The sequence below is a fragment of the Ambystoma mexicanum genome, chromosome 4p (assembly GCF_040938575.1).
Source record: "Ambystoma mexicanum isolate Mex_15411 chromosome 4p, UKY_AmexF1_1, whole genome shotgun sequence".
Taxonomy (NCBI): Eukaryota; Metazoa; Chordata; class Amphibia; order Caudata; family Ambystomatidae; genus Ambystoma; species Ambystoma mexicanum.
Window position 1 is genome coordinate 905,039,126 of NC_090927.1, and position 17,972 is coordinate 905,057,097.

General features: G+C 48.1%; 1 protein-coding gene across 3 annotated transcripts in view; it reads left to right on the top strand.

The window, feature by feature from the left end:
* The window catches only part of MDN1 (midasin AAA ATPase 1), a 2,688,524-nt gene that overhangs the window by 1,947,411 nt on the left and 723,141 nt on the right, over window positions 1-17,972 (top strand). The window lies entirely within an intron of this gene.

A 17,972-nucleotide genomic window follows, 5' to 3' on the forward strand; every position in this document is an offset into this window, starting at 1 on the left:
CACCAGTGATGGCTTTGGTCAAGTTATCTTGGGCAATTCTTCTCTAGCAGGAGTGTGGAGGACAAGCATATAGGGTAACAGTAATACTTTGAAAACAGGATTGTACACAGGGTTTATGGTCTTTGCATTGAATGCCATTGCATCTAATGCCATTCCATCGAAATGTTTCCATCTAAAAAATGGCCATCTAATGCATTTTTTTTCTTTTTTTGTTCTTTTGTTTGGGGAGTCCACTCCCCCACCCATGTTTTTTTTAACCCTTTAAAATGCACCTGAACATAAACAAACCCTTTACCCTGAAAATATATGCATTAGATGGAAAAATGTACATGGAATGGCATTAGATGCAATGGCATTCGATGCAAAGACCACATACCGTACAACAGTGGTTTTATGCAAATATACTTTGTCTTGTGAAAGATGAGTAATGTGATGATACAGCTTTGTAATGCAGGTTCATAACATTTCTTGGAGCATTTGTTAATTGTGAACTTGTGTTTGGGTCCTCGAAAAAGTAAAATGTTAACTGGGTCCTTAAAGTACTATGTTTGAGATGTTTGATCTTGGGGAACTATAGGACTTGTACTGACTTGACCTAGATTCTCTTTCTCATAGTAAATGGAGGCAGATACTAGTCCGAATAATGTGCATCCCTCATGTGTAAGTATAGCACCCAATACTAAAGATAGACCTATTTTATAGATAGTACTTTGCTTTGGGACTGTTCAGGATATCTTTCCAATGGCATGCAAAGTACTATGAATCTCAGTTTGGTATCGCTGATGGTTTTAGACCACTGCCTGTAATCATTGGGTCTTTGCAAACTGAGTGGTCAACAGCAGCAGTTCCTTTGGTCCAGCTGATGTTCCAGTGCATCTGATGATCAAGTGAGAAGTACTATTGTCGTGCCATACTTCGTGATGCTGATGAGATGAAATAATGCAGCTTTGGGTATGGTACAGTGGTCTAGTTACTTGGAGGTGGTCTCCTGCAGAAGGGATGTGACGTAGCAGTTAGGGCTGGAATGCCCCTTTTGGGGTCGGACCATGCTAGATTGGCATATGGTCTTCTCCTTTTGTAATGGCTTTGTCGGTGAAGAACAATGGTCTGGAAGGTTGCCCAGAGCAATGCCAGAGGTTAAGATTAATTCTCAAGGCATAAGATAAGCAGTGTTGCGTAGCAATTTGCTATGCAATTCTGTCAGTTTGCTAATCAAATGGACACTTCTGTAGCAGAGATAGCTATTTAAGTTGCCCTCTTTAATGAAAGTATAGCTCAGGCTGCATTCCACTCTTGCCTTCTGTGCTCTCTTTCCCCCTCTTTTCTTTGTTCCCTTCAAATCCTAATGGAGAGAAAGTGCAGCAATAATAATCTCCTCCACTATTTAAGTGCTGAAGGTGTGTGTGTGGGAGTGCTAGGCAAGAATTTCCTTTTTGTTTTCAAATAATTTCAAACCAGATATAATCTGGATGTTACTTTTATTAAGCTTTCTATATCCTGTCTGGCAAGACCAGAATGTGTCAACTTTATATATATTTTTGTTAAAGATATTCATGCAATTCCATTCCTAAAAAGTAGGTTACCTAATCCATCATTAGAGTATTGATACTGTAAAACACCGCCTCAATCCCATGCTTTACAGTAAGTTTCGGTAAGTGTATCTAAATTTCAGTGTCAACTATATTTTCGTTTTGTTGGGGAAGATGCATCAAATTGACGAGTGAATACTTTTGAAAATGTACATGATCAAATGCTTTTGATGGCAAACCTAGGGTTGCCAGACATTTCGTCGAAAAAAAATTAATCGAAGGGACATTTGGTTGAAACCATTTGGTCGAATTTTTTGTTTGTTATTTTCACTAATTTTTTTTGTAAAAAAAACCCTTTTTTTCCCTAAACTACAACCTAAAAAATATATATATAATTTAAAAAAAAAATCGACCATTTAGTTTTCGACCAAATTACGTCGACCAAATGTCTTGACGAAATGTCCGGACACCAAACCTAGTTCAGTAACCTGCAGGTTGCATACATTTTACAACTGATGCTCAACTCATGAGCAAATCCATACTCCTAGACATTCTATATTATCACCCAGTTGCTTTATACCATGTACCCTGATATTGAGATAACCTCAAACTACAATATTCCATTAAGTTTGCCCAGTTCTCTGCCTGCTACGTAATCCACTCTGCTCAGTCTTTCTTCTTACCTCTTACTTAATGAATACACAAAGTGAACTAGATGCTTAAGCAAAGTAGTGATCAATAGTTCCATCCAATCTGTACATCTACAGATCTATTGCAATACCAAACACTGTAGTTAACCTCAAGAGCTTGCTTTGCTTTATGATAATGATTGCATTTTATATTACCACCTGCAGGAGACAGCTGGCCAAACTCTTTTCATAGCCTTTTCATCAGATCTATTTATTTGTGTCGATGAATGCAGCTAACTTTTTACATTTTACAGACACTCGGCTGTGGCTCGCAAAGTCTTTTCACCCACTCGCATAGTCAAGTAAATTTTATGACGGGCGAGTAGCATTTGCAAGAGATGTTTGAAACTTTTATGTAACATTTACTTTGCAGTAAATGTCGAACAAACGTTTCACTGTGCATGGCTGGCCTCTGGGTTGCAGCAGTTTGCCAAAGAAAGCAGATTTGTAGTGACATTCCCTATTGTACACAAATCACATTTTAAAAATGTTGTCCTCTATTGCTATGGGTGGGTCCAGTGCATTTCTCTTAGGTTGAATAGGGAAACGAAGTTACCCGACCTGCAAGTCTAGTTAAATTTTTTCTTTTTTCATAACATTTTATTGGGTTTTCATAAATGAGCATTACATTGAGTACAAGAACAGCAGATCAATGATCGTAAATCATAGTCAAGTGCCGATGAGACTCGGTGCAGGCAGTGGGGGGAGGGGAAATGTTGATGGGGTGAGTGGTCATGTCCGTGGGCCGATCTGTCCTTGGTTGCTGAAGGGTCTTTGACGTGCTGGGTTGCTGTAGCCCGAGGCTGGGGGTCAGTGAAGTGGGTTGATTTGGAGCAATCTGGTTAATGGGGGGCCTTCTGGTGAGAGCCTGATATTTGGCAGCATAATCCATGAATGGGTCCCAGATATTTAAGGCTCTACTCAGAGAGCCCGATCGGATTGCCATGATTTTTTCGGCGACCGCTATGTCCCAGCATTTCGCCCACCATAGTGCCACTGAGGGCCCTTCTTTGTCTTTCCATACCCGGGCCATTGCGATTTTCGCTGCTAGGAGTAGGTGAGAACATAGCCGGGGGATATGGCCTGAGAGTGGGAGAGCGCCCTCGCCAGTGTCGCCCAGTAGGATAATTCCAGGGTCCCAGGGGATGGATAGGCCAGAGATGTCTTTGATATGTTTGTCGCCCAGTAGGATAATTCCAGGGTCCCAGGGGATGGATAGGCCAGAGATGTCTTTGATATGTTTGTCGCCCAGTAGGATAATTCCAGGGTCCCAGGGGATGGATAGGCCAGAGATGTCTTTGATATGTTTGTCGCCCAGTAGGATAATTCCAGGGTCCCAGGGGATGGATAGGCCAGAGATGTCTTTGATATGTTTGTCGCCCAGTAGGATAATTCCAGGGTCCCAGGGGATGGATAGGCCAGAGATGTCTTTGATATGGTTGTCGCCCAGTAGGATAATTCCAGGGTCCCAGGGGATGGATAGGCCAGAGATGTCTTTGATATGTTTGTCGCCCAGTAGGATAATTCCAGGGTCCCAGGGGATGGATAGGCCAGAGATGTCTTTGATATGTTTGTCGCCCAGTAGGATAATTCCAGGGTCCCAGGGGATGGATAGGCCAGAGATGTCTTTGATATGTTTGATAACCTCCCTCCAGTACAGTTCAGCCTTCGGGCACGTCCATACCATATGGAATAATGAGCCTGGTGTCGCACACCCGTGCCAGCAAGATCTGGGGATGTTCGGGTTGGCCCTGTTGATTTGAGCGGGGGTTATATAATACCTGTAGCAAAGCTTGTAGCCCCCTTCCCTGTTTGTGATACATTGCAAGTTTTTATTCTGCCTGGTCCAAATTTTCCCCCAGTTTGCTTTTATAGAGGGGTCTGCCCTATCTAGGAGTCGGTAGAGGGTCGAGGTTCTGCCTTTGTTTGTCATGCCTGGAGAGAATTCTGGGTTGTTCCAGATGGGAGAAAGGGGACCTAGGGAGCAGCGAATGCCCCATCTACGAACCGCAGCCTTCCAGCATCGGGCTGTAGTTCTAGTCGATGTTAGGGGGCCGCTAGTAGCTTGGGATTGTATGTTGGGTAGGTGTGGTAGTGCGGGGGGTGGGACCGGGCACCAGGCTTCTTCGAGATGCGTCCATTTCGGTGTGTCTGATTCTTGTACCCATGCGAAAGCGTGGGATAGTTGCGCCGCTAGGGTATATCTGGCCAGGTCTTGGACTCCCAACCCACCCTGTGCAATCCCCCTCATCATTATTTGTTTGCTGATGCTGGGTTTCTTCCCCCCCCCCCCCCCCCCCCATACGAATTCTTGAATTTTCTTTTGTAGAGCTATTAGGACTGGGCCGGGGATCTGAATTGATAGTGCTGTGCAGTGGTACAGCCATCTAGGGATTAGGTTCATTTTGATGGCGGTGATTCACCCGAACCAGGAAATTTCCTGAGGTTTCCATCGTTTAAGATCCTTTTGGAGCTCTCTAATCAGTTGTGGGAAATTGCTAGAGTATAAGCGTAATGGGTCATTGGGGATCTGAACCCCAAGGTAAGCGATTGGGCCTGATGACCATGGAATCGGCATGAGGGAGCTGAGGGAGGCTTTTTCTTGTTTAGACAGGTTGACTGCGAGTGCAGCGGATTTATTGAGATTCACCTTGAACCCTGATAGTGTCCCAAATTCTGTGATCTCATCCCACAGGGCGCCCAAGGATTCTGAAAGATTTTTTGCAGTTATTAAGACATCGTCCGCATATAGTGCTATTTTGTATTCTTGATTTCCCACGAGTACCCCCCTAATTCTCGTGTTTTGTCTGATTTTTGCTGCGAAGGGCTCCATGGATAGAGCGAAGATTAGTGATGAAAGTGGACAACCCTGTCTGGTGCCCCTAGATATGTGGATTGTCTCTGACCTGATGCCATTGACTCGCAGCTGCGTGGTGGGAGACTGGTAGTTAGCCATTACCCATGTGAAGTAGTTTGGGCCGAAGCCGAGGTGCTCGAGAACTGCCCGGATGTATCCCCAGTCGACCAGATCGAAGGCTTTGTGAGCATCTAAAGAAATGACCGCCGTACCCACTTTTAGTCTGAGCGCTTTTGATGATGTTTATCGTTCTTCTAATATTGTCGTGGGTCGCTCTCCCAGGTATGAAGCCGGTTTGGTCTCTGTCAATCAGGGATGGCAGATTCGGGCCCAGCCTAGTAGCCAGCACTTTGGTGACGATTTTGCCGTCGTTGTTGGGGAGTGAGATTGGGTGGTAAGAGGTGGCCAGTTCGGGGTCTTTCCCGGGTTTGTGCAGCAAGACAATGAGCAATTCCGCCATTGAGCCGGTGACTGATTTCGAGGATAGGAAGGAGTTGAATAGGGCTGCCATTTGGGGTGCTAGGATTCTGGCAAATTTTTTATAGAAGTTTGTGGACAGGCAGTCTGGGCCCGGGGCGGCCTTTTTGAGATTTTTTATGCTTCAATGATTTCTTCGCTCGCGATGTGGGATTCTAAGGTTTCCAACTGGGATGTGCCATTGGAGGACGTTGCGCACAGGTAGTCTGGCAGATTGTCTAGGATGGTGGGTTTCCCCGCACAATAGATTTGTGGTGATTGAGTAGTTCTTCGATTTTCTCTGCCTCAGTGTAGTGCAAATTTCCGTCTGCCCCTCTTAGTTTCAGGATGTTGTTCCGGGAGCGGATCTTTTTCAGTTTTTGCGCTAGCACTTTATTCGTCTTATTACTTCCGCTGTAATAGAATTGCCTTGTAAACGCTAGGGATTTGGCCGTGCGATCGGCACAGTGCATTTCATGCAAAGTTTTCGCTTTTCTCAGGGCTCTTTCTGTTTTTCTGGAGCTGTGTAATTTCAATTTGTTCCCCAGTTGCTTTACTTTTTCCTCCAGCCTGGCCGACATGATGTTTGAGACTCTTCTCTGTTCTGTTCCGTCACTGATTAACGTGCCTCTGACGACTGCTTTCATGGCATCCCAGATGATGCTGATGGGGGATTCCTCTGTCGTGTTTTCCTTGAAGTAATTGGAGATGGTTTCTTCGGTTTCTGCTCTGATGCACATGTCTAATAACAGTGAGTCATTGATCTTCCCGTGTCTTTGAGCAGGGTGCGTTTGGCCTGAGATGGCTAGATAAGCGATACTGGGGCGTGGTCCGATATCATGCCGGTGTGGATTTCTGCGTTGTTAAGACAGGGGAATATGACTCCAGCGATTAGTATGAGGTCTATTCTTGAGAATCCTTTGTGGACAGAGGAGTAATGGGTGTAGTCTCTCGTAGTGTCATTGAATAGCCTCCAGACGTCAACCGTTTCGGTTTCTCTGAGCAGCTTGGCATTGGATAGGGCATGTGTAAAGTCTGTGTTTGTGGGGGGTAGAGTCTTATCCATTTGTGGGTTTGGTATGCAGTTGAAATCCTCACCCATGATGAGGTGCCCTTTGAGGAATGCTGCAATGGTGGACGTTAGGTTTGCTATGAAATTAGCTTGAGCTGTATTGGGGCCGTAGATCGAGACAATGGTGATCAGGAGTTCTTCGAAGAGACCCTTTAGGAGGAGGAAGCGCCCATCTGGGTCCCTCTTTATGGTGATCTTTGACAGTGGGATTGTTTTCACTTAGGAGAAATGCTACTCCTCTTTTCTTTTGCCCACTGGAGGCGAAATATCTTCTTTTGTACCTGCTGAATCTCACCCGACCTTCGTCTTCTTGCAGCAGATGAGTTTCTTGGAGAAGTATGATATCTCCCGATAGTTGGCCCAGTCTGTGTTCCACTGATTTGCATTTGCATGGCGAGTTTAGGCCTTGGACATTCCAGGTGAGGATTATGTCATGTCATTGGCTGCGGACATTGGCTTTGTGTTTCGCGATGGATGTGTCTCTGTCTGGTGGCACCTAAGCGCATGAAAATGGCAAACTGGGCCGCTGATAAGGAATATGCTGGAGCTCGAACGTTGCTCCTGCACTGTCGGCGAGAATGCATGTGGTGTTCTTTGTGGGCTACATCCCTCTGGGGACCGTGTTACAGGCCCGTGTGGGTTAAGTGGTGTACCTCACCTCGAACATGGTGGCCCGCAAAGGATGCGTGCCAGAGGCTTGAGAGCCGGGGAATTGCAAGGTTGTTGATGGTTGGTCATCCCGGTTTGTTATCTTTCTTGGGAGGACCTCGGGGTCTGCGACGCCTGCCCGCTTTTGATCATTCTCCTGTTGAAGGTTTGTCCTGCTGGGGGCGGTTCGGTTCTTCAGGGCCAGACTCGCCGTCCGAACCTCCGAGGCCCATGAATTTCTTTGCTTCTTTTGGTGAGTTGATTTGCTTCTGAGATCCGTCCCATTTGGATCTGACCGAGGCAGGAAATCCCCATTGGTATGGGGTTTGTTCGTCACGTAGCCATTCCGTTAATGGTTGCATGGTTTTTTCGTTTTTGTAGTGTGGAGGATGCCAAGTCTTGATATTGTGAGATTGTGGCTCCCCGGAAGGTTATATGTCGCATATGCCTTGCCTTGCCCATTATTTCTTCTTTTAGCTGGAAGAAGGGGACCCTGACGAGAACGTCTGGGGGAAAGTTGGATTCCCGTCTCAGGGATGTTCTATGTACTCAATCCAGCTCCATGGGTGAGGTGTCCGCGAGGGTGGTTATGAACCTAAGGAGCTCAGAGACGTAGGGTTTTAGTTCTGCGTCTGTGATAGAGGTAGGTATGCCTCGTAGGCAGATGTTGTTCCTCCGAGAGCAGTTTTCTGCGTCCTCTTGCTTGGCTTCTAGGTTGCATCTCGCCTCTAAGGCTGTAATACGATCCCTGTCCAGTTCTCCTTCAAATCTTTGGTCACAGACTTCAGATTCCAGTTCGGCCGTTCGGTGTTCTATTTCGCCCATCTGCTTGTCCAAGATCGTAATTTTCTTCGTGACTTCTTCTGTGGTTTTGTGTATTTCTTTAGTTAGAGCTGATAGGTCTTGTAGGTCGGTTTTGGTGACCATTTTGGAGGGACCTTGGGTTGGCGTGGGTGCCGTAGTCATGGGGATGTGGGTGGAGTCTTCTGGAGGGTCCCCCCTTTTAGATTTGTCGGCCGCTGATGTGGCCATCAGGGAGACAATGTCCGCTTGTTTGGATGCTTTGCTGTTTTTGGACATGCTGATATGGTCGGGCCTCTGTGATAGTTTTTCCATATGGGATCTTTATGTCGTCTTGCAAGGGCAGAGTTCGGGAGCCCCCGCAGAGTTCCAGCCCAGCCTGACCCAGTGTCGGGAGGTCAGCTATATGAGGGCGGATGTGAGAGGCGGATTTCTGCTCTCAGGTGAGCATGGGGAGCCTCAGAGTTTGCTTTTGTGGGTCCAGAGGGATGGAGAAGGGGGGGGGAGAGAGGTGGTGAGCAAGATGGCTGGGTCCCAAGGAGGTGGTTGGGACCGGCTGAAGCAATCCAGGAGAGGCCGATGGGCGAGGTGGCCTGGAGCCCGATTGGCATAGGGCTATGGACTGTGGCCCAGGCGGTTCCACTCACCCCTCCCCGCTCCTTACCTCGTAGGGTCTGCTTTGGCGAGGGCAGCGAAGAATGTTGAGACCTCAGAGGCCCCGGGGATCGGATGATGATGTGGCGGTCCGGTGTGGCGGGCGCTTGAGGTGCTAGGGGCTCTTTGCGCCAGACCCGCTGAGTCGTAGGTGTGATTGAGGATCCCCGGATACTGCAGGGTGAGAGGCCTCCTGTGCAGCATTCATAATGGGATTCAGGGCGCTGATCCCGGGCATGGGCGGCGAAGTGGCACTTCGCTGGATGTTTGCTGCCGTGTGGTCCCAGGTGGGATGCCTGCGTCGTGGGTCTCCCGTCTCCCTCTGCGCGAGGCCCCGGTGGGCGCTAGGACCCGTGCCCAGCGCTCACAGGCGGGAGGGGGGCTGCGAGTGCTGTGGTCTTCGTGCAGTGAGGAGGGAGGAAGAAGCACAGGACTCTGGAATCTCAGGTGAAGAGGCCGAAACGGGGACACCTCAGGATCGATGATTATCCCCCGCCTCTGCAGCGGGATGTGTGCCGGTGACGGGATGCGCCACAGTGAGTCTGTTGCGGCAGATGTGTGGCGGATGCTGCCCAGGGGATCAGGAGCTGCCACCGGCGGACACGATCAGAAGGTGCAGGGTGAGAGGCCGACAGAGCAGGAGGGCGAGCTGGGGAAGCAGGACGGCTTCAGTTGCATGAGCGCGCCTGCCCCTCCCCGCTATGGAGATCCTCCGTCGATCGTGCCGATGCCGCCATCTTGAAGCCGAGTAGGTCCAAGAAGAAAAACAAGCCAAATTGCAATAAATTGGGCTCGGAACGGGGACCAGCTCGGATGATAGGTGGGGGCGAAGGTTCAAATGCGATCGCAGTTAATTGCTTCCCATAACGGGGTCTAGAAGCGGCGGAGATTATGTTGGCGCCTCGGGCCGTACAGGAGCTCCTAGGAAGCCATACCAGTCACGGCGGCTCTGAGCCACAATCCCCCCCCCGTCTAGTTAAATTTTAAAGAATTTGCAATGACCGACTCCTCGGTCTCATTTCAGCGGTATGCAAAATTGCTGTATTGTTGTTCTTTTCATGTCTTGGGTACAAATAACTTCTGCTGACATTAACAATATTAGTTTTGTTTTTCTTGCCCTCTTGTCAGTCTTCAAGCTGAGTATTTTAAAAGGCGGCTTAACAGAAGGAATATTTTCAAAATGTTTTATTCGGTTTCTGTGGGCAGCACAATTTAAAATGTTTTGGCCAAAACAGTGCCAAGAATACTGTGTTTAAACTCTAGGGACACAGTTGGATAAAAGACCGAGATTGCTTGGTATGTACTCCCGTACACTTACAAACAGGTCTTGGAAGTTTCTTTGACTCTATCAAAGTGTGGAATTTATCTTCATCCTCTACATTAATCTGTAAGGGGATCACTATCCGGCCTTCACCAAGTTGCTGATTCACCACTTGTTTGACCGGTCAAAAGACGAAAAAAAAAAAGCTTACCGGTTTCAGTGGTGTTTACAAATTGGAACCACTTTCATCAGGGCTAAAGGACAAGCACTCGTGGGTGTGCCGTCTTGAAAATTGCTTTAAGGCATATTTGTTGTCCTGTTGACAGGAGACCCCACCTGTACATGGAACAAAGCGGGGCGTGAGGTGAGAGGAGGGAAAAAGGCACACGTGTAATTAGTTAAAGAGTCTGTGTCCGTATTATCCTTTAAACAATTTGGTTAGGATATATTGCACCCAACAGGATCTGTCAGGGGTATCTTACCCTCATGTTCTACTCCCCAAAGGTATCGGTCCATATAGACACGGAAGCTGGATGCTTGCTTCCGGGTGGGCACTCTTATTTATACATGCCGTAGAACCTGGAGTGAGAAACATTGTATAAGAAACTCACATACACAGGCCAAGGGCAGAATAACTACCAACTTATTTACAAATTTTTCCGAGTTAGTGCTTGCGTAATAGGGTCGTCTCTATGGAGTCGGCCTTTGACATATCTAGACCCAGGGATGGAGCGGGGAAGGCTGAAGTACACAGCCGTAAGCCGGTAGGAGTGATTGTTCCCTTAAGCTAAGCGTAACCTAATCCTGTTTTTAAAATATGTTGTATTCAGAGTTACGTGAATACTGAGGCAGTACTGTCTGTTTCTGTGTGGAAACGGGTGACTGGGCAGTTCCTCTTAACTCGCGGTTCTGTTCCGGTCATTCCTGTAACATCAAGTTGCGTCGAATCTGAGGATCAGTGCAAGAGGCAGCTCGGCTCCATTTACTAACTAATTCGGCATCATTACGTCAGATACTACGATTCGCTATGCGCCGAGAGTATGGTAGACACTAAAAACGGACTATGCCGCACTAGCAGAAAAGAACGCCATATTCAAGTATATGTCTGGATGCTCTGGTACCAACTAAAATCAGTACGTGATGGGTGGAGGGGAAAAGGAGTTCTACATCATAAGATTATTGTGTAACTAGTGCCAGACACCAAAAAGTGGCGAGCTCACGGGTGTAAAGAAAATAAAGTAACAAATGCGTCTACCTGCTCACAATCCTTTGGGCTAAAGCAAAGGGTCTCACAAAAGCTACGAGACTCCTTCCACCTATAGTCCAAATGGCCATTCGTGTGTCATGACATACGGAAACCTGATATGGATAATTCATCGGGAGCACTCGTGCAATCCACAGATGAAGGCACAATGTCCATGTGTGTAGTGGTATTCAAATACCAGATCTAGATAATTAATTCAGAAGCACTCATACAATCCACAAATGAAGACATATGCAAGGCAAAGGGCATGCAAAACATGTCAAGATTCATCATATAGGTCACACAGATTCAGAGACACATTGTACAAAACGCCCAGATTGCTCCATAACTGGCTCTTAATGGAGAAGAAAAAGGGTGTCTTGAGTCTGGAGCTCATAGTGTTGCCAGAGTTTGCCAGCTCGTAGGTTCGTTCAGACCAGTTACATCAGACTGCAGACGGAAAATCCATAGTTCCCTTCTCTATAGAAGGTTATGGAGATTGCCTCCTGCCATTGGAATGGCACTCTTTTCGATGATCGTCCATTGGAAATCTGCTGGGCCGTGTTGTTTAGCCACAAAAGTTCCACCATTGGTGCAGTAAGTTTCTTAGTGCGGATGCACGAACAGTGTTCTGCAAGTCTGGTTTTTATGGGACTGGCGGTCATGCCCATGTAACGCAACCCACAGAGTCATGTAATAAGATAGATTATGTTCTTACTGTTACAGTTGATCAAGGTTTTTGAGTCCATGGAAAGTGCCACCCAATATCGATGGTGGTTGTTCTTGATGTGCAGGCACATGCACTGCATGTTGTTAGGCAGAAACCTGTGCAGTTCCCTTAGGGAACACTGCAAAAGATTTAGGACTACAGGTGTTAGCAGTAAACCCACTTGGTAGCAGTCTGTACCACCCAGATTTACCTGGTAGCTGTGGCTGAGCAGTCAGACTTCTCTCAAGAAGAGTTAGGCAATATGCAAAGTATACAGAATAGGCACTCAGACACACCAATACAAGCAAACACTGACCAGAGCTTTGGTATCAAAGTATATACATTTTTATTTAAAAACACACTGAAACACTCCAGCACTCTTGTTGTAAAATATTCTAAACACAGTTACTATTGTAATATATACATCCCTTTTTCCTTATCAGATAAGTCTCAGTAAAACAACACTTATTTTCATACAGAGGTGAGCGCTTAACTAGATGGCACTCCAATAAGTTTGTGAGAAAGGTAGGGAAAAAGACAGAATATGGAAAGGTACACCACTCTAAGATTCAGGAACACTGTTAGCAAGGCAGAAGAGCAAAAGTCACTGGTGAGCCAAATGCTGGACCCACTCTTAGAGAGAGCAGAGCACAAATGCGCCCAAGATCACAGTTACACTAGGCTTAAAAAGTCTTGCAGAGAGTTCAAAAAGAGTTTAGAGAGGCTCAGGAAAGTGTAGCCAGGGTCCCAGGCCAACCCAGGTTTGAAAGCTGGGGGCTAAATCTACCCCGTACAGTCGGTGGCAAGGGAAGTCAGGCGGGACACGGTACCTTAAGTGGGAAGGATCCTCCAGCGGTGGCAGTTGTTCCTGGCAGTGGGTGCAAGTTGCGTCGTCGTCCAGGGGAAGAGAAGATCTCGACTTGGAGGAAAGATGAAGGTCGTTGCACTGCCAGGGAAGAAACCAGCCGCAGTGTTTTCCGGTTAAAGGTGGTACCTTTTTTTTCGCGGTCGTGGTAAAACGTGGTATCCCGGTTGCCGGGGTGCTTGGCACAGGCAAGGCGGCCACGAGGTACGTCGGGAAGGCGAAAAGACGGTGAAACTGGTTATCCCCACCAGTCAAAGGAAGACTCTCCGGCGGGAGAGCCCCTCTGTCGTTGGGAAAAGTGGTGAGACGGTCCAGCAGGGCTCCACCGGTGGTGTCGTCGTGGCAGGTCGGCTCAGCTTCTCCCTCGTCGGATTCTTAGGTCCTGTGGCGACTTCTGAAGTTCCAGTCCCCAAAGCCCTGCTTTTATGCAGAAAACCCCCATTCACTCAGCCTAGCTGTCACTCAAACATGCTAAGTGGTGAGCCGGCCGGCTCACCACTTGGGCCAATCAGGACGGAGTGTGACTTGAGTTGCCTAGGCAACTCAGTCCAGGGTGCCTAAATCCCCCTCCACTCCTCCTAAGTACCCCAGACAGAGTGGCACCACTTTGGAGGGCTTCTGTGGAGAAGCCCGCCAAAAAGTGGAACAAAGGGCTCGACTTGGGTTGGAGTCACAGAAGAGAACACAAACGCCATTTTAGAAGCAAGTTTTGGCAAAAAATACCAACCGGAGAATTAATATTAATTAAATAAACTGGCGGTATGTTCGCGGCTACCGTAAATAATTAAAGATAGTAGCCTAAAACAATGGGAAATCCCATAGGAAAATATTCGCGGTTGAATATAAAAAGTAGTATCCACTACCACCAGCCAAAACTCGATCAGGGGGGACGGAGACGTGCCCCCTCGACTAACAGACCCTGGGGCAATTGAATTGCCCCAGCCAGTATGTCCACAATATGATGGTTTGTACTGGTTCTGTTCAGAATTTAAGACTAGTAAACTCAATGGTGACTTTACATGCCCTGGGAGACAGTAGTCAGTCCCAGGGTATGGAGTCTATACTGGGCAGTCACTATGACACCCCTGTGTTACTGCGCTGAGGGTGCTGTGTAACACACATCACAAAAACACATGAAGCCCTATGGGGTAAAAGACCCCATAGCCCATTAAACCCATCTAGATTCAAAGAAACACACTCAAATCATGCCCAAGAGTGAGGGTAAAAGAGTCTCACTCTTGGCAGGAGAAAAAAATAAACCCCAAAAATCCAGCAAAGCTGCTGGGGGACTCACTAGGTTAGGAAATTCAGCCTAATCAGATAATTCTCCCTAACACATGTCCCACATGGAGAATGGCCATTCAGCAAGATTTCCTCGGCACAGCGATGACTCATGTGCTTGCATCTCTGCTGGAACCAACTTAAGGAAAGTGAGGACTGGCGTTCAGGTTTTTCTGGCCATTAGATGTCTGGTGGCAGTAGATATTGTCCTTCTGGCCATTAGATGTCTGGTGGCAGTAGATAATGGTAGATATTGGGCAGAGCTTTGCCTTCTGAGCAGTTCTGTGAAAAGTTGAAAAAAACAGCAGAGCCTTCTCACGATTACTCTTTGATTAGTCAACTTCTCTGTGCTTAGGCACTCTTTCACACTGAAGGTTTGAGACTATTTAGATGGAAGATTTTGAGCAGATGCAGTTTAATCACAGGTTGATTCTCCAGCATTGGTACTTTCATGGATTCACATGCCTTTTGAATATTCCCCAATCAGGCTGGGAATCCTGTAACATTAAAGCAGTTTCATTTGAAATGAACAAAACTGCAATCACTGTGTTTTGGGTCATTTACCCCTTCCCCCTTTTGAGACCGTACTTTCTGTAGCGCCACCCCCAGAAGCCATCTTCAGTTTTCCAGCATGGGGTCTGTCATGGATTTACATGCTCATGAATATTCCCCGTCAGGGTGGGAATCCTAGGTAAAACAAAAAATCAGTTTCATTTCTTAACTGTCTTTCTCCTAACAACCAATCTTTGAGCTCTGGGGTCATACTGCCCCCAGCCAATGACTGCCCTCTACCTAAGCCTCTCAGGCAGCCATCTTCAGATTTTTACCACATGTTCAAGTGTTGGGAGTCCTTGTGCGTAGCTCTTGAGCTTTTACTGCATTTTTGGAAGAGTTATACTCTATTTTTTGGTCAATCGAGCCTCTTTGCTCCATTTATCATCCTTCCGATTAACATGGTCTCTTCAGCGATTCTCAAGGGCAGATTTCGTCGAATTTCTTCATGGAAGCTTCCAGAAAATTCTTACCTATGATTTTTGCCCCCAACTCTCTCTGGTTAACTCAGGAGCCAAGTGTGTTTTTGCCCCGGTAACATTTCTTTCCGTGGAGACGCGTATCTTTAGTAAGACCTAACTGTCATTACTGTCAAAAAAGTGACCGCATATGTATTCCCGGTAACGTCTTTTGTTTCACAACACTGGTCTGTTAAAACATAAGGTACTTACCTTGAGTTATACTGTACCAAGTGAATTGGTTGTGTGTAGTGTATTTTACGTGTGGTTTTGAATTCATAGCAGTGTTGTGTTTTATAACAGATGGTTTAAAAATAAATGTACTTATATTTTTTACCTGAAACCTTGAGTCAGTGTTTGCTTGAGTCACAGCAATTGTGGTCCCTTAGTGTAAACTCTGCTACTGCTCATATACTCTTGCGATAAGCCTGGCTGCTCCGCTACTGCTACCACTTTAACATAGTAGTACAGGCTTGTACCAAAGGTGAAATTGTATTACCACTTGTAGTCTTAATTGTGTGTAGTGCTCCGTAAGGGCACTGCACCGGATTCTGCCTATCAAGGTGGATGAACTTCTTTACCTCCAGACCATCCAGGAAGGGTGATGGCGAAGAGGGAGACGTCAGAGTCGCGCCCTACGACGAGGACAACGAGGATACCGTTGAGGAAGGCGACAGAGGGCCTTGGCCCTGCTCTTACGCACCAGCTGCCTATCCCTACGCACCAGCTGCCACCTAGAGACCTTTCAATGGACATTCTCTCGACTCTTCATACACTGGTATCCGAAATACAGAGGAGGAGGAGGAGGAGGATGCTGCTGACGACGACGCCGCCCGCTCCCCCTGCGGCGCCGGGCACCTTGCTGACGACGGGGGAACCGCCAGCTAAGAAGAGGAAGAGGCACCCGCTCATCCGCCTCCAACTCCCTCAGGGTTAGTCGCTTCTCCAAGCAGCAAGTTGGTGGTAGATCTTTCTTCTATTGGGGCCTCCCTCCGGAACAGCCTCCATGCCTCTCTGAAACTTGAGGAGGACCATCTCTGGTTCCGGAAGTCCTTCCTCTTTGCTTCTGCTTTCTCTCCTCCTCTCCCCTGCTGATCTCCTGGCTAAATCTGATACCGCCCTGGTTACCTGGCTTCCCTCTGATCTCGGGCCCAGGTTCCCGCCCGTTGCACACCTGCACTGCCCCCCTGGCAACCCTTGCACTCGGACAGTTCTGTATCCCTACAGCCGCTACTAGCACTTGACACCTGATTTCTGCACGTTTATTTATTGTCTTTATTTTACTGTTATTCTATCTACTGCACTGTCCCCTCCCCGTCTGCACTTTTTCCCCTTCCCCCCCACCCCCGCACTTGCGCGATCTCAATGTCACCTGGCCTAGTAGGATCGTTGTCTGTGTTCCCTCTGTTCCACCCCACTTGCCTCGTCGCGCCTTGAAACACTTCTGTATAGGTGCGAAATAAATGCCATATTATATCACCCTTCGCCTCCATCTCCGCCACCGTGCGCAGGTGAGACTGGGTTGGACATAGCGATGGGCACGGATGACGGCCGGATGGGGGACCTCCCATCGTCTCCGTCCAGATCCTCTCCGCCGGACGAGATGGGATCGTTCCATGCAATGATTTCCAGAGCATCAGAGTATTTCCAGCTCACGCTGGAGGAGTAGGAGGGCTTCTTATACCAGTGCCGCGAAGGGAAGTGGAAGACCATCCTTTCAGTCCCGCTCCTGGATGACATTTCAGATGAAGGACTGATGATCATGAAGAATCCTTCAACAGCCCCAGCGAACAGGGACCGCCTAGAGAAGAGGTACGGGGTGCCAGCCTCTGCACCTAAGTGATTGCGGGCCCAACCGTCATCGTACTAGGTGGTTTCTGCAGCGGCCAAGAAGTCGTCGTCGGGCTCTACGTCTTCTGCAGTGTCAACCCCTCCTGACAATGAGGGGAAGAAGTTGGATACGATGGGTAGGAGAGTTAACTACTCTGCGGCAGCGACCATCAAGCCCTCCAAAGCCCTCCCTATCGTGGCACTCTACGACCGGGAGCTGTGGTTTAAGCTTGCACATCTGCTGGACTTCCTCCCCGACGATAAGAGGTCAGAGGCTTTGGAGATTCTTCAAGAGGGCAAGGTAGCATCGGACCATGCCAATCACAGTGGCCACGGACATCGCAGACATGTGTTTCTGCCAGATGGGCAATGGCGTTTGCCTTTGCTGCCGTGGCTGGCTCAAGGCCACCAACTTTGGACAGGAGGTCCAGACAAGGGTTTTGGACATGCCCTTTGACAGAGACCATCTTTTCAGGAAAGCGGTGGATGAGTCCCTACAGGCCGTCAAGGCGGAGACGGCACGTGCCCTGGACACACTACAGCAGCGGTGTCCATCCTTTCGGTCCTCAGGAGGCAAGTCTACACTGTCTTTGAGGGGGTTTCCGCAGGGTCTCCTCTTCTTGCCGCCAACCCTCCTGCTCCTCGGCCCAGGAAACCAACAGGGCCGCTCCAAGGCCTTCGGAGGAGGACGCCGTCATCTTCAAGGACTGCAAGGTGGCCCGTCTTCCTCCAAACATGAATGAACCGGCCAGGACGTCAGACCCCACCTGTGCACCTCAGTGGGAGGCCGGCTGGCAAACTTCATCAACATGTGGATGACCATCGCCACCGACCGTTGGATACTGGACGCTCTCGCCCACGGACACACGCTGAAGTTCCATCAACAATGTCCCCAAATACCACTGCTGTCCCAGCAGAAAAATCACATCCCTCAGCTGCTGCTGGAAGCTCATCCCATGCTAAAGAAAGGGGCGATCGAGCTAGTTCCAAACCGACTCGGGGGATCCAGAGTTTATTCAAGGTACTTCCTCGTGCGAGACAAGACCGGGGGCTGATGGCCCATTCTG